The 17,968-nt window shown below is 42.2% G+C and overlaps 1 protein-coding gene across 1 annotated transcript in view; it reads right to left on the reverse strand.

Moving 5' to 3' along the window:
• Positions 1-6,711: 6,711 nt before the first annotated feature.
• The window catches only part of LOC138521033 (potassium voltage-gated channel subfamily A member 2), a 62,551-nt gene continuing 51,294 nt past the window's right edge, over positions 6,712-17,968 (reverse strand). The window contains exon 4 of the transcript XR_011282921.1: positions 6,712-8,034. The gene's annotated coding sequence lies outside the window, so the exon portion shown is untranslated. The remainder of the gene's footprint in view (positions 8,035-17,968) is intronic.

Consider the following 17,968-nt stretch of genomic DNA (forward strand, 5'->3'; position numbering starts at 1 on the left):
GACCTGGAGGGAACATGGTCTTGCGGGCGAGTCTGCTGCTTTGCTAGCAATGACCTTCGTAAGATACTCCTGGGTGATGAAGGGAAGAAAAGATCTCAGTGTTGGGGTCTGTGGTTTCTTCTATACTGCTTTCCTTTTTGCTGGCTCCAGCCTGCACTTTGCAAGTTGAAATCTTTCAGCATGGCCAACTCAGCCCTTCATTGTTCCGAAGTTGATACATTGAGAAGGGTCACCTTGGGTAAAAGTAATGCTTGTTATTAAACACTTCGTAGTGGGAGGCCTCCAGTATGAAGTGCGTATAAAACCACACATTATTATCCTTGATTTACAATACCTGTGTTGCTGTCAGTGAGACTTATTTCATGGATGACTGGAATTTGAAGACTACAGACTTCTTTCAGATAGACAGTAACTGCTTGTTTACTTTGTATCCTGTTTCTATGCAACCAACAAGGGGAGAAGACTGTGGGTGAGGTTGGTTGGAGAATATTAGGGATTGTAAGAGAATGATGAGTTCTGGTCAGAGAACAACGCTGTTATAGGAGAGCAGTCCTTTGAAATGTGTTTTGCTTCGTTACCTAGGGTTTGTAGGGCTGTGATGAATCCAGTGGAGTCATCACTGGTCCTCAGCTTAAAATCTCCTCCCATGTGGCCAGGGGAAGGCAGCTGCTACCTGATCCTTACCCGGAGGTTGGACCACATGGGTAGAGATGGCTTTCAGGGGGAAGTGGTGACTGCAACAGGAGAGACAAGGTGTTCTTCCCTTTCCTACGAACAAGACTGCCTAATTCTAGAGTTTCTGATGGCATGTTGTCATTGTTCAAAATCTTTTAATTGCAAAAACCTAAAACCTACTTCTGTCAAACATTCCAAACAGAACTCTGTTCAATCTTCACATGTACATAACACCTCTAAAACACAATTAACATTGAATATTTATGATGGTTATGTTTTTAAACAAAAGCGTCCAACAATGTAACTGAAAACAGTTTTAAAATTATTTAAACTCCAAGTCCCAGAAAGCCTCAAGTACTGAGACAAAAAAGAAGAGCACGGGGTTAATATGGAATGAAAGCAATACTAAGTACTATGTGCGGTCTAGGTGTCGAGTTCACAATCACCTGTGCGAGACATTTAAACTTAAAAATCACCTGCAAGCAAGAGGGAGAGAAGAGGAGAGTGCAGAGCAGTAAGCAAACCCAGAGGTAGAGGCAGGGCAGGAAGAAGCAAACGATTACAGGCAACGACTTGGAGGCGTATCATACTGGAGAAGGGCAACTCCAGTGAAATCTTAGCGGGTGCTCTGGAGGGACCACTAGAAGTGAGATATTTGCCGCGTGACCGGAGAAGACTCAGTCCTGTGGAGTGGCAATGGTTCCTTTTGTGAAAGGGTGAAAAGATGACGCAGGAATCGAAAGAGACTCTGCCTGATAGGGAACGCGTGTCGAACGAAAACCCCTTTGCTGCAGCTGCACATGACACCAGTGAGTCAAACCAGAGGACTTGGGGGCCACGGGACATGCCAACAAGTTAATGAACACTTGGGGACCGAACAAGTAGAACTAAAAGACAGGGCAAAAGTGGTACAAATCTCCTTATATGATATATCAGTTTGGGGAACTTTATACCCACATTGCCATAAACCAAGAGACACTAAAGACGAAATAAAAGGGAAAAGGTTGTACAATTTCCCTTATATGAGATGTAAATTTTGGGAAACTTGTACCAAACATTGCCAAAAGCCAAGAGAAATTAAGAAAGAAGTTGACAGATAAAACTTGAACAGACCCCCAAATCTGGGATATCAATAAGAGGGGAGTTGGAGCAAGTGATACCGGAAGTCAGATTACTCTGATTTACCGAATGAAAATGTTGAGAATTACATTTTACTGAACCCTAAATACTGAAAAAAATACTGAATTTTCTTTTCTTTTCTTTTTGGGGGTACCCCTTGTTCCCCCTGTTTCCCCATGTTAAAACCCCTGCCCCAACCCCCTCCCCACCAGATTTAACTCCTTATCCCACATATACGTTTTTTTATCAGTATTTATTTCAGTATTTTATATTCGTTAAAATGTCATTCCCTATTTTCTATTAGGTATATTCACTGGATACCCGGGAGTCAACAAAGGTATAACCAGTAAAGAAGTGCAACTGTGTTATACTTCATAGGAAAGTGAACATTGCAAAAGGACCTGGTGAAAGGTAAACATCAGGCAATTAACCCTTTTTGTAAAGAGATGTCTGGCAGGAGAGTACACCAAGGTATCAGCAAGAGCCAAATGGGGGTATATTCCTGGCAGGAGAGTAATCCAGGATATCAAAGGATTTAGTGGAGAAATTCATGGCATGAGAGTAAACCAGGAAAGGAACGGTTGTGTGAAAGTGAAAGTTTATCATCTCAAACAGTTGTGGAAATTAAACATATTTTTTCACCCTGTTAAGTAGCCTTTTGATATATTCCAACCAGTGTGGTGGAAAAGAGATTTGCTTTGCCATCCACAGGAAAGCAGTAGTTTTTTGTGGGAAGACATTTTCGTTAACTTTACCAGACCATTGTTGGAACAGAACATTTTGAACACTTTTCCTGAAATAGTTCAGGGTAATGGAAATAAATCCTGGACACAAGGATTGTTTTGTTGGTATTATACATTTGCACTTTTGCACACTTGTGCGGAGTTGGAAACCGAGACATTTACCTTTCACCTTTTGAATGAGTATGTTAGTGTGAGTGTCAGATATATTTTGGACACAAGGTCAGCTTGCTTTAATTTTAGTTTCCTAGGTTGGGACACTTTCTTTAGGATAGGGACAGTTAGTCCTTTATTGAGAATATTACAACTGTGTGTCTTTAATTTCTGATCACTCACAGGGCAAACCTTTGCTATTTACACATCCTGATGGAGGTGACCCCACTATTCACTAGCTAGGGGAGATTTAGGAAATGATAAATGATAGATGAAGGTCTGATGCAGTCAAAGATGATGAAGAACCTGTCAGTAGGGCTTAGGGGTAAGAGAACACACATGGTAAAATTGATTGGTTTTAAGTGATGATTAGATTTGCCAAGTGGATGCATGTGTTGTCTGTGTAGGGCTCAGGTATGGAGAAATTCTATAGTGGGATGCCAAAACAGCTGTTAATAATAAAGCCTTATAGAGTGAGGGAGGGGTTGTTATCACGGGATAATGACCCACCACGAAGTTATGGCCCAAGTGATGATAACACCCTTAGAGGTGTATGGGGTATTAGCAGATGGTTTTAGTAGCAATAAATGCAGTGGAGTTTCGTGGTGATGTTAATAAATTAGTTTTAAGAGTAAGTAAAGTAAATAGACAAAGTGAGTTAGTACATTCAATGTTGTTTAATTTTGTAGTATTTAAATAACATGCTGTCTTGGAACAGGTTTAACATGAGCATGCATTATATGTAAAAGTAAACGGTTTTGCTACAATAATGTGAAAGCATTTTCCAATGTTTTATCTTTTCCCAGAGAGGAATTCTCTTGATGAAACAAAACCTTTCCTGGAATTTGTATTGTTTTTGTCTGCTTCTGAAGATAGATTGTCCAGAATGCAGTCAATACCTGTAGTTACTGACTGCGTCGTAAGCATTCCAATTGCATGAGAGGAGAGCCATACTGATGTCCATGTGCTAATAGCCAGTGTTTTGTTGATATGCCTAAGTCTATGACAGTGAAGAAGAGATTTTTTGTGGTTCTTGCTGAGTTATTATGTAGAGTTTCAAGAGGCTGATTAAGTATTCCTCATTGTGTTGTCGGAGGCAATCATCATGAAGACAGTTGATGGTAAGAAATCCCAGATTCATATTGCTAACTTTATCAAGCTGCCTCATGTGGGATGCTCTCTGTGCACATTTCATTAGAGGCTCCTGGTTGCTTTCCAGGATGTAGGGTGCAGGGTTTTAGCTGACCAATTAGTCAATATCTGCCGCTGTTCAAGTTAGTTCCTTCGCCTTAAAATGCCCACCCTTCATTCTGAGAAGTTGCTGGGGAGAAGAAATTACAGCAGAATTTTCCAGGTGTTCATGGCATGGCTCACACTAAAAAAGTGGGCATGGAGAATGAGTGATTAGATAGGTGTGTGAGAGAGTGCGTGAGTGAGTGACATCTAGCCCCAGGTGATTGAGTGTATGGACCAGTTTCCTGAGAGGTACCAACATCGGTATGCAGTTCTAGATTCTGATCTCTCTTTCAAACCACACCAATGCACAGAAAGTCATCATCGACTCATGAGGGTCTGAGCATATAGAAGCTAGAGGGATGGTAGCACTTAAAGACGGGAATGATATGGAGAGGTTTCAAATCTGTTTGGGGCTACTGGGAGTAAAAGTGTGAGGAACCCAAGTATTCTCAGCACGCCATCTGGAGCTGGATGTGCTGTCGGACCCGGGCTCTGGGGAAGCACTGCATTGCCTATGCAATTAATAGGCCTTTGCAAGACAGAACATGGTGGCTTAAGGCATTCAGCTAAGGGACGAAGAAGAAGACTATTAAATAATAGAGGATACTAAATGAGGGGCTAAAAAGGAGGATGCTACATAACGGATTCCTCCTGCCCACTTATTTAGCATCTAAAGTGGTGATGTGGGTGGCACTTGGTGCATGAGGGTTCAGAATAGATTACTAATAGAGGCACCAAAATGTTGCCTTACACAAACCCTCAGAAGCTTTTTCTCAAGAGCCGCAGCAAAATCGTGATCTCCTCTTTCAGAAGCTTTGAAAAACACTGCTTTTCAATTATGTTATTTCTCAATATTGAATAATTTTTTTTTTTCTTTAGACGTAAATTCTTTTGGTGACATTTTATAAATGTTAATGTGTATATTTATTTTATTTTCTTCTGTTGTTATACATCGTCTGTACAGTGCTCTGACACATTTTGGAGTAATTGCTCTTATTTTAGCAAACGCATATTTTAAGAATATTAAACAAATAAGAAACACGAAATATTGTTTGTCCCAATGAAATATTAATGTTAAATCATTTCCCATAAACCAATTTTTAAAGTTTGTTCTGCTTACCTTTGTTGGATGAAAATGTCTTCCCGTCATCATGTCAGTATGAAGGGAGGTTTGGCCAGTTGCATTGTCTCAGAACCGAATGATGCTCTGAATCATATATATATATATTTGTTTGACAGGTTTTACATTTTAACTTGTTTTCTCTCTGCTGCTTTTGCTCGCTTCGCGCTTGTTTCACCCCCATACTTCTCACTTCACACTCTACTCACACTGATTCCTTTTTTTCTTTGTCTCTTTGCTGATCCAGCCATCTCTCCTTCTTCGCTTTCCCTTCTTCTCCCCTTCTCAATTCGATTCAATTCAGTTATACTTTATTGGCATGGCACATGAGGTTTGAAACATGTTGGCTTGTTGACGATTTACCCCAAACTGCTCAATAATTGTCTACATTTACAGATTGCTACTCTTTCTGAGCAATGAAAAAATTGTGGAATATTGCCACAAATGTTATGAATGATTAGACAAATATTGTCAATGAACTACAATACAACTGTGTGTTTTGATTCTAACTATTGTGATCCCTTAATTTTTGTTTCATGTTGATATGGTTCCATGTAATTTCGACACCAGTAATTACCTTGAAGTAATTTACTTTAAAGTAATTACTCTGAAATTACTCTGAAATATGACTTCAATATTTGTTTTGATTGGGGGATTTTCCCCATGCCCCCATTCCCCTACACTACTATCCCTCTACCCAAGCCCGGCTATCCCCTTTTTACCCCTTTACCCACAACCCTTTATATATTTGCAAATCATACACTAGATGACGTCATCTTGTAGAAGATATTGAGTGCAAGTTTTGTCATCTAGGATTCTGTTCCTGCTTCATTTGTTAGGAATCTGTGGACATACTGAATTCCCAGGTATTAACATAATTGACCTAAAAACATTTCACTTAAAACATTTGATTGAATTTTTTGGGAACTTTTTGCAGGTCAAATTTAAAAATGTAATTAAATATATATATATGAGGGGGAAGGGTATAGATTAGGTTGAGGGGAAGTGGGGGTTTGCGGTTTGCCTCCCCCTCAGTTTAAACCGAAAAAAGGTCAAATAAATTTGATCAAATGTGATTAGGTCAAATGTTTTAGGTCAAATAGACCCAAACCGAATTCCCACACCCCAATGTTGTATATATGACATATGAGGATTAAAGTGTTGAGAAAGTTTTAGAGATCCACAGATATTGCAGATGTGATTGTGGTTCCAATTTATAAGTATTCTGTTGTTTCAAACCCATCTGCCTCTCCCTTCCTTTCAATCTAACTCTCTCGCTATTTCTATCTCTCTCCATCCTTTTCTCTATAGCCTCCACCTGCCCACTCTTCTCTCACTCTCTATTAAGCATCTAGCAGCTATGCCTCTCTCCCTCCCTTTGACTCCACGCATCTTACATTGGCTGCCTCTTCAGCACCGCTCTTACCTCTTGCTCGTCTCTTCTCAACGATAATTCTCAAGTCACGAGACATCTTTAATTAAACAACATTTTGAAAACCAACGTTGTTAGCTGCACATATAAGAAATTAATTTTACTTTGAATCCGGCACACTCTGTGATATGAAATTGATCCGTAAACTGTACACAAATACAAATAATAAAATGGTTGCAAACATTAAAAATATAATTAATGCATTGTTCTCAATGATTTGAAGCAGCCACTTGTGATACTGATGTCACAGTTCAGTCTTTTAAAGATATTTATTTCACTGTATCATATACAGCATATTCTAAATAAAATAGCAATGGCATCATGCATTTACAGTGTACAATGAGTCCTGCAACTGATTGTATCTCAAGAACTAAGCCTGTTGCAGGTTAATAATAGCACCTTTTTTTGTTTGCACAGCAATTTATAATGATACATAGTTTAACGTTGCCTACCCAATAAGGTCTGGATAGTGTATTTATACCACCTCTTCGGTTTCTTCCTTGACTTCAAGAAGAGTCAGCGGCAACTACATTTTCTTCAGCAACCAAAAAATAAACTTTGTTTTTAATATTAGGCTCATTTTAAATGGAGTTAAGCTTAGTCTGGGAGTGCATGCAGCAAAAAGAAAGCCTCGTTACATATCCTTGTAAAGGAAAGCAGCTAATAGTGAGAGTACCAGGCAAGGTAATTATACTTTTCAAATATCCTAAACTTGCTACAGAGAAACCACATTTCCCACACAGGGTCCATGTGAGATGTTTGGAGATGGTGGAGAAGGTGATTTGTAGAGTCACTTCATTGGAAGCATTTTCATGTATTTATTTTTAGCAGGTTGTCGCTAAGTCTGTAATTCTGGTTCCCCTTCACCAGCCAGTATTTGAAAATAAATACCAGGCGTGCGCATCATGAGCAAAAATTGTCCCCAAATATTGTTTGATTAATTTGAGCCGTTCGTGTCCCAGTCCAAAGCAGCGGGTTTACGGATGGCGCGCTGCAGTATGCTCAGGGGGTTGGTGCCGTGGGAGCGGAGGCTCGCAATGAGATTTGTTAAGTTGTGCAGCGAGCCTTTGTACAGCCCCCTCCCCCAGCACGGACAACCTGCTCCATCCTCGTCGCCATGCAGAGGGCCGCTTAGTGTCATTAATGAGATCACTGCTGCAAGAAGATGGTGTGAGATCTATAATTCCAGCCATTGATCGGCCGGCGTAAGTGCAGCAATGAGGTTCTCGGACAGATGAGCCCGGCCTTTTGTATTTGAGCCTTTTACACAAGTCTAACCACACCGCATAAAAAGCCGAACCTTCCAGAAGAAATCCATCAATAATGCATCCACCGGCTGTAGGCCGAAAGGTACTGCTATCAAAGCCACACCCACAATCCTCTCTGGCTTATGGGAACTGCAAGGAGATTCCATGCAACAGACCCCCATTTGGAATGTTCAAGTAGTCATAGAGTTCAAATAATGTATTCTCATTCAATGTCTAGGTTGAAGGGGGAAGGATAATATCAGATGTACACATTACACTTGTGCTGATGTTTATGGTCGTACCAGTGCTCACCTAAGAAAATAATGCACATATGTGGTCAATAAACATTGTGTAATTCATATTCCCTCATACCACTTACACTCCACCCCGCAAAATATGAGGCATAGTTTCTAGTCGTTAAATGCATATATACATACAGTAATTGCTACATTTCCGTGGAAGCATATCCTACTACGCGGCAGTGTGTGAGCGTGCATGCTGCATGGCGGGATGGCTATAGGATTTTAAAAAGGTGCACTGATGCTTGTTTCATACACACAGTTCAAAGAGCCAAAGTCCCAGGAGCCACCCCCCTCCTCTTTATGAATCTCCCCTCGGTCATTGGTCCCCCTTCTCCAGTAACCATGGAGACACAAGGTTCCTTCCAAGCATGAGTATTGCACAGATTCTCAAACAGATTTGGATGTTGTCCTCCGTTGAAGTCTTTTAACGTAGGCAGTGCCACCCGTCGTGTGGCATACCGTGTTCACGCCCAGAGTCGGTAACACTATGACATTAAAAAGCATGCGTAAAGTGAAGGCAATGGGAAGCGAGTACAAAAGTGAGTCTTATATGCATCTTAAAGGCTTTAGGCAGCAGAGCTGCACCAACACAGGCGCCTCGCGCGACAGCGTGTCTGGCAGTAGGGCTGCATACATTCTAAGCATCAAAGCACATATGGAATTTGTGTTGCAAACGACCACACAATACAGTTGCAATGATTACGCAGTCACCGTCTGAGGTTTGCTACAATCATGAAAAAGGAAATTGATTTGGAAAAGGCCTCGGAAATGACATTGACAGTGCAACTGTATGATGCAAGCTCATTCGCTGGCAGTATTAAGCTTCGGGAACGTGTTCAAAGAGTCACATGTTATTACTATCACACAATGCTATCCATGAATATTTTACAATGACATTTGCTTTTTTTTTTAGCATCAAAACTATGTTGTGCTAGGCTGTTAAGGCATATGAGCAGAATGATTGCTTTGGTTGCACAAAGACAGCACGGTTAGCTATATACAGCAGTAGTAGTGGGTTTCGAAACACACACAGGCTGCCCAAAAGTAGGAAATTGTGGAATGTTCTGCCAGTTCAAACCTTTACTTTTTGGAGGGCACGTGCATAGCAGTGTGGCGACCCATGATGGACTTACTTGTCAGGGCCAAACAAGTTGTCTATCATAGTCTGTAAAATCGAGCTATGTCAGTAGGGGCCGGACAGACATGCTTCCCTGCATGCATGTTAATTGCGATACAGTCAACTGCGGCAGTGGCGTGGAGTAGGGCTATTGACAATTCTGTTGGTTTTGCCTGTGGGCAGAAGGCTTCACCTAACCCTAGAAGCACATCTACCCAGTTTCAGCCAAATATATTCCATGAGATGCAGTCTCAATGAAGTTACATGTGGTTATTTGTAGGTTGAATCGTGGCCGGATTCTTGCGTCGTCCACATAGCATATGTTGCGGCACCGCCCCCCCCAAAACTACCAAATGGAGCTCAAGTAGAAATGATATTACATCTAGACACAACGAGAGGTGAAACCAGGCTGAATGAACAGGAGAAGGGGGAGGAATCGACCAAATGCCACCAGATGGGTATAAATCTACTCAATGCATGCTGTGAACTTTTGTTAATATGAACACACCTCATCAAGTACAAAATCACCCAACTGCAATGTCATTACCCTTTTTAACATCCAAGAAAAACAAAAGTCTGCCAGGAAGATAAAGACATTCACGGAAGTGCTGCTAGTTACTTTTTGGGACAAGTTATAATAACATTCTGGGACTGAAATTGGAAAAGTCTTACACATTTCTTGAAGACCTTCAAAACTCCATGAATCACATTTGGGGAATGTGTGATTTATATCGTAAAAAATGGAAGTCAATATTTAGTAGAATTGACAGGCTGAATCTTCCTGACGTCTATTTTTGAAGTCTGAGAATATTCTGATGAATAGAGACACCAATCAAATTTGCAAAAATCCAATCTGAGAAATTAGCACAGTAGAGACGTTGAGAGGAGTAGATGACTTTGATAATACGTCTCAAACTCCAAAGATGGATGGAAGTTATATGTTTGAAACCAGTGCAGTCTACAACGTATTTGTCGTCTTGCCTTCTTGTTCAGAAAGTTAATCTTTCACCTTAAAATATTGCAATTAGGTAATCGGGGAGTGACAAACTGGATGCTGACAGGAAGAGAGAAAGTCAGAAGAAGAGGAAGACAGGTAGATGGATAGAAAAAGAAAGATTGCTAGATAGACTCAAACAATGGTAGACAGATAGATAGCTAGACAAATAGATCAAAAGGAAGATAGATAAACCCAAATACCGGTAGATGGACATAAGGATATATATGCAGGTTGAAAGCAGGACACAAAAGGAAATGTGTGTGTGTGTGTGTGTGTGTATGAGAGAGAGGGAGAGAAAAAGTGATCTGCAGAAATTTGGAGAGCATTCAGATAAAGAGGGAACGGAGACAGAGGGCCTCATTAGGACCCAGGCGGTAAGGGGTTTACGGCGGCGTAAACAGCGCCGACCCTTACCGCCTGATTCCGAGGTCCCTTAGCGCCATGGAGGTTTTAACACCTGCTTTTAGCAGGTGTTAAAATCCATGGCGCTAAGGGACCTTGTTGTTAATTACGCCACCGTAATTTACGGTGGCGTAATTAACGCCTTCCCCACTCCCATTATGCCCTATGGGGCAAAAATGGGAATGGGGAAGGGTAAATGGGTTAATGGGGACTTACCGCCCCACTCACCTCGGAATGGGGCGGTAAATCCGCCAACCACCATGGCGTAAACGTAGTAAACGTAGTTTACGCCATGGTGGTAAAGGTACGACCCAGGCGGTAATTTACCGCCTGGGTCGTAATGAGGCCCAGAGTTAGTATACCCAATCACTTTCAGAAGCAGTTATATCTAAATCACCCTTAACCAAAAACAAATTAGAAGACTAAAACAATATTGCGTTAGCATTGATCATTGACAGCAGCAGTACAATAGTCACAAGGAGTGATGCATCGCTTTCATGGTCATTACGATTTCCACCCATTACAGTGAAATAACAAAGGGTGGACTGCAGCGAAACAGTAAACACCTGCATTAAACAATAGATCAATTATTCCTTCTTTGGTTTGGTAAATTCAACTAAGTAGAGATGGTCCAGAGACTTCTATGAGCATCTGATCATTTGTGCAGAGTTTGTGCATGCACACACATAGGTGCCATAGGGGGGCGTGTGCCACACACACACACGCACACTCACACGTCAACTAGCATCCCTTGCGTGTGCCCCTTAACACTTTCAACTCTTCACCTAGGATTGGAGCTCCTTTCGATGTCTGACGAGAAAAGCAGTACGTGTGATCAACATGTGATATATTAATGGCTGCTTTAGTATCGAGCACTTTCACTTTGTTCTGTCTGTGAAACAGCAGATCCTACAGTGTTATATAGCACAGCCTTACATGCACGAGAAACAAAGTGGGACGAACAAAGTGCGATTACCACGGACAGACGGCAGCACATTCTGCGAATTTTAAGGATAATTCACAAGCTAGAATCCTTAATCAGCATCAGCTGGTAAGGCTTTGTGGAGCTCTCATAAACAGCACGCAGAAAGACCAGTAGATCGCCCATAGGGCTCAGAAGTGCATTGCATGGAACTAAGAATTTGATTGGATAAGGTAGCTGAACACGGTTTCTTCTAAAGCTGTCATCTTTGAACCATGTTAATATTTCTGGGTGGGTTACGTTGTGTATCACTCCTTGCTTCCCAAATCTCTTCAGTATTTACACTTTGTTGTGGTCTGGCAGGCCCTGATGCCCACGGGCTATCGGTGCCCTAAAAATAAATAAATAAATGATCATTTGTCACTTCTTATTATCAAATGGTAAGACAATATGATGGGGCCTAACATTACGAGCACTGAGACTTGCAGAAGGAAGTGCAGAAAAACACCATTTCGCGAGACAGCAAATCTGAGTCTGTACAATAAAAGTGCATAATACGAATAGTGTTGCTTTTAAGACTGTGTGTGCTCTGGCAAATCGAGTGATGCTGCTACTGACTCTATGAAGGGAGTCTTCTACGTGGCCAGAGAAAGGCGGAAGCTACCTGACTCTGCCCTTGGGAGTGGCTATCTGCAGGAAGACCACGTGGGGGAAAACCAGGTTCTGCGAGGTAAGGGATTGTTAAAACAGAATTACCCCTCAAAGGTGATTTTGAATAACACTGATGTGCCGCTGCAACATGCCTGCATGGCTTACTATGACATAGGTGAATTCCCAAGTCTGCATAACCAACCTCCCTGTTTGTCTCCCACTCTCCTTGGAAGAGGGATAGAACACTGATGATCACTAGAGGTGGGAAGCAAACACTTCACTCTAATTTTTGGAGAGTAATCATGAAGACCAGGAAGTTTAAAACATACACAGCTGATCAGAAACATGGGGCAAGACAGAGGCGGCAGGAGAACGCAGCTTGTGCTGGCGCTTGTTGGAACGCTGATCATGAGCGTTTTGTGCTAAATATCACAGAAGCCGACAAGAGTGGTGAGACAGAAGAGCAGACGAGGAGAGGTGTGCTGCATTGGTGCAAGAGGCAGCCAGAGCAATAAGAGTGACAGAGAAGAAAGCAGCAGCTGAGAGACAAACAGGTCGCATTCCCAGTCAGTCCGGATAAGCTAAGAAGTATGGAAGAACGTGAAGGACACTGGAGGTTGACGATAAGCCCAAAGAGAAGCAGTAGATTCCCGGAGCGCTCAGCAGTGAGGCTCACCTGTCCTTTACAGTGTGTGACAGAGTGATTGAAACCAGTGGAAAGACGGATACAAATGAAAATGAGAAAGGAGCTGTAACCCGCTGACTGGCAGGAGAGTAAGCCAGGAGTAAAGAACCAAGAGTGAAACTTCCTGGCTGGAGAGCAAACCAGGAGTAAAGAAAGAAAGTGTAACTGCATACGCTACCCAAGATTGAAAAATCCTGGCAGGAGAGTAAACCAGGAGCAAAGAGAGAAAGTGAAACTATATTTGAGAAACAAGAGTGTGACATCCTGGTAGAAGGGAAAACCAGGAAGAAGAAGAACGATATTGTGGAATTGTGGTACCTTATTGGAAACAGAAAGAACCACACCCTGAAATTGGTGAGGAATTGGTGAGAAAGTGACAAGCACCGCGGCAGGAGAGTACAGCAGGGTAAAAAGGAGAAGCTCTTAAAAGAGATGGTAAGAATCATTCCCTTTTTAATTTTGATGAATATACAAAGTGAAATATGGCAAAGATACTGAAGAAGTTGTCTATATGAAGAGACTCAAGGGAAGAGTCCTCTTGTTTGAACTGTGATAATGAAAGAAGCAAAAGGGAAAGAATATACACATAATACACTGGAGAAGCATAAAGGAGAGGATGTCCCCTATATGAACTGTGCAGGGAAATATGGAATCGAGAAAGGAATATATAATTTATGAGAATCATGGAACATTAATATTCCTTCTTTTAAAGTATTGGACAGCTAATAGAAGAAAACATAGTGAAAGGGAGGACCTACCCCCATTGTGTTCTAGTAGAACGCTGTATGTCTTTTTTTCTTTTTGTTTTGGGACACTTTAGAACCTTTTGCTTTGAACCATTGAGAGAAAGCTACATCCATATAGCTTACAAATACCCCTTGTACACTCTGAGTTTAGGGTATAAAGGGGCAGTTTAGCGTTTGGACACAACACAGAAGACACTTTTTGATTTAACATCCTGACACAGACGTTCCTTAGGTTTTTTGAGTTAGGGAAACCCCTCACAGTCATATGGACGGGTAACGTTTTCCCAATTCCTTTTATTATTTTCACACTAAAAGTCCTGTTGGACATTAAAACCTATTATTTCCGAGTCTTAGCCATGATTCCTTACAGTGCCTGTACCAAATATGACACACATGATGCAGTGTTTAAATAGTTTGTGGGCCTGATTCACAGAGGATTTTTCAATACTATTTCGCCATTATAAAATGCTGCTGTGAAACAGGCCCTTGTTGTCTACACTAACCACATGAAACAATTCAGTGACCAACATCTGTGTGTTTGCGCTAAGCACATGATACATTGTGGAGCATTTGCAGACTTCCTGTGCATATACTTGGCCCTGATTTTTTAGCCCCACCACTACAACCAAACTATTGCCAGCCCCTCCTCCCTCCCACCTATTCGCACCAGATAAAATATTAAATGAAATTCTCAGCTGGGACTTCTCCTCACCCCCATTTCCCCTTCACGTCCCTCCCTGATCTCCTCCCCCTCCTCACCCTCAGATGAAAAGCAGCTCTCGGGTTTGGCTGAGAACGACCCAGACCCCTTTTTTCCCTTTGGTTGCCTTCCCTAACCCCAACACCCTCTTTCTCTGACCAGAACCTGAAATGCAGCGAGGCACAGCTGTGATATCTCCGACTCCCTCGTTTCCACTTTGCTGTGGCCCACCCCCACTTTCTTGCCATCCCTGACACCAACCCTCCTGTTTCTCTCCGGTCAGGATCTGAAAAAAAAGGATGTGGGCTTAATAGGGACAGGACCGCCTTCCTTAGTGTCTACCTCGACCTCTTCTCTGTATGGTCAGGATCTCTCATTTGACCTTCGGGTTCAGCTCTGAAGGTCCCTAAGCACCACCCCTGACTGCCACCTAACCAACCCTGTGCTTCAAAGCTTTATGCGACGGAAGCGTAGCATGTTATAAAACTCCAGTACAAAAAAAAATACCAGTTTCTAGAGACGCCAAAGTCCAGATTCTCAAAACGTAGCGCACATGCGAATGCGCTTGTTTCATGTGCGCTACTGTCAGAAATAAGTAGGTCACCTTATTCACAAAGGGCCGAACAGTGGCACGGAGATGTGCTTTCCAGACACCTTGTGTACATTAGGGTCGGGAGTGAACCTCTGACTTCAACCTAGGGCAACCAACTACCAAGTGGTTGCCGAGAGCGCATTTCAGAGATGTTAAGGGGGCAAAAAGCATTTCCATCCCTGTTTAGGGGAAAGAGATGCAAATGTGATAGCTGTGGTTAAACCGCAGATGTCACACTTAAAGTGAAATTCACCATGGGGTCAGAAATGACCCGCTCATGATTTGCACCTCCCCCTGCGCCTGTTCCCAAAACGCGAAGGGCATGACCCTCATTTATGCACATTCAAAAGGAGCATCACAATTGTGAATTTGGAATGTGCTTTTAAATGCACAAAAAAGCCCCCTAATGTGCACAAATACACAAAGGGGGTGAAAAAGGGAATCTGAACTAGTGCATCTAAGATGCCACTTGTGACTCTTCCTGCTCCTTTCTTGATGGAAGTGATGAGAGGTGCACTTATCACTTGTGATAAAAAAAAAGAGCTTTGAGGATCTAATGACTCAAGTGCCCAACTACACAGGACAGAAGCAGCACAACATTCATAGTTTCCCTGTGCGTCTGACTATGCTAAACACCTGATACAAATAGTGCAGTGATAACAGACCTCCTACCTGTACTAAGCACAGGGTGCGCAGCGTAGTGGCCCCCATCTGTTGGTTGTCTGGCAGTGCTAAGACCCATTTGCACGGTGTAGGGTATTCTATGTGTTTGTGTGTATGGCTGCAAAGTGCCAGGCTATTATGCAAGTCTATGCAAAAAGGACGAGCATACTCGTCCTTGGCACTTTAGAGGTCAATAAAGTGCAATGTTTACAGTCTGCGTGGGCCTCTTGCAGGGTATAAAGACCTGGTCCTTATAGATCAGTGCTTGCAGTCTATTTTCCTATCTTCCTACATCTAACACGCTTGCACTTTTTTGGAGTCTGCCTGTGAGACGGACTCAATCAAAGAATGTAACACACTTAGGGCCCGATCCATGAAATATTTGGCCGGTTCAAAGTGAATTTGCACTGCTGAAAAGTGACTTTGCACTGCTGAAACAAACCCTGATTCAAGAAACCGTGCAGTGTTTTTTTGCCGTGGTAATGCTGCCAAACGTATTTGCTGTTACTGCATGCAGCATGCACGCTGGAACTAGTTAAGATGATTTCGAAGGATGTAGACCCTTCAGTTACTCCTCATTTTAGAGTACCATAGAAGTCCACGGTGAAATGCCAAAGAACCGCATGCGGTCATAGCACATCCAGTAATGCTTTTGTGTGCAGGAAATTTCCTCAACACAAAAGAAGGGGGTTTTGATAAGTGTCAGTCCTGAAACTCGGAATCTGCCAGAGTGGCAGAACGGTTCGACGTTCATTCATCGGCAATTCGTTTTTTTTCAGTGAGTTTTTGCCAAAAAATGTTTGCCCAACAAAACGAATCGAAAAATATGGGGAGTGGGTAAGGTCATGTAAGGGGTCAGGGGGTGGGGACTGGGGAATACATGATAGGGCTGTGGGCTAGGGGGAACCACCCAAAATAAAACATTTGATGAGTTTTTTCAACCAAACATTTTTGGTAAAAAACTAATCGGAAAAAAAACTGCAGATGAATGAACATGGAACCAGTAAAACACTTGGGATTCTGAAATGCCGGAAGCTTTACCACTACCGCCAGACTTCTAATGACGTTTCTGCGTACGTCTGTGGGCACGTTCCTAGAAATAGTGCAGAGGGTCTTTCTAATCTACGCAGATAAGCACATAATGCACACAGTGCATTGCTACAGTGGTTTATTGTGCATCGCCAGTAAGCACATGGGTCAAACTGCCTGTGTGTCTGACTTCACTTAGAACCTGCTAAAAAATTGTGCCCCTAATTATTTATTTAAAGCAAAGCCACACCTATCGGCTTTCTAAATGTGCAATGTAGAAAAACTAGGAGGGGATCAACATGAGCCTTCTGTCTTAAGCCTCAATCACTGAAACATGTACCTTTCAGCAATACACCAGTGTTTGCTTCTGAATATAGGTGATGAATGCACGATGAATTGTCTGGTTCAGTATTTTAGTAAACACATATTAAAATAACCTACATAAAAACAAAATGGGCCTCATTATAATGTTGGCAGTAACAGTATGAACGGTGCCGGTAAGGCACCGGCACCGTTCATACCGTACCGCCGAATTACGAGTTCTGCTCGCGGGTGTCTGACAGCCCGCTAGGTCTGACCTGGTGTGCAGAGCGGCACCCGCGAGCAGAACTTGTGATTGCACCGGCGCCGTTATCAACTGTGCCGGTGTAACCATGCTCCCCACTCCCATTCTGCCCTATGTGGCAGAATGGGGATCGGGAGCCCGGCAATACCACAACCCGCGAATGGTAATTACCGGCCCATTCAACTCATAATGGGCCGGTTATTGCCCAATCGCGGGTGCCGGTAGCGAGTTTGGCAGTAGCCGAACCTGTAAAACGGGCACGGCTACCACCAAGCTCGTAATGAGGCCCAATGTGTTTTTTGGAAATCACTAATCAATCTGCATAGTCACAAAATTGTTAACGCAAAAACCTGCTCTGTACTTTAAGCCACCACTATCTAGCTACTGTTAGCACATTGAAGCAGAGGTGACCATGGTCTGTATTCGATTAATAACAGTTCAACCAAGTAGGTCTTCATTCAGGGCAACAAAAACTCTGGTACTAAATTACTGCTACCCTACGCTGGCATTACCACTCCACCGATTTTTGATGGCACCATTATCAGTAGAATAAATTACCACCAGAACTTTGTAATTATCACTCCTGGAAGAAATGCCAGGTGGTAATAAGGTACCACAGGCTGTCAATTACCAACCATAAAAAATGTAAATTTTTGAAGCAAGCATAAGGCCTCTGAACTTTTGTATCAACTTGTAATATGAATGTGTAATATGGTATATTGTTTGACGAAGTATTTTAATTGTGTATGCTGTTAAATTGTTATTTATTTATGCAAAAGATTTGTTTTATATCCATATGCAAGAATATTTTTTTTTAAATCCCCCATTACTTTAGAGTCACGTGACAGCACATGACAGACACATTGCAAAGCAGC

This window comes from Ambystoma mexicanum, chromosome 13, assembly GCF_040938575.1.
Source record: "Ambystoma mexicanum isolate Mex_15411 chromosome 13, UKY_AmexF1_1, whole genome shotgun sequence".
Classification (NCBI taxonomy): domain Eukaryota; kingdom Metazoa; phylum Chordata; class Amphibia; order Caudata; family Ambystomatidae; genus Ambystoma; species Ambystoma mexicanum.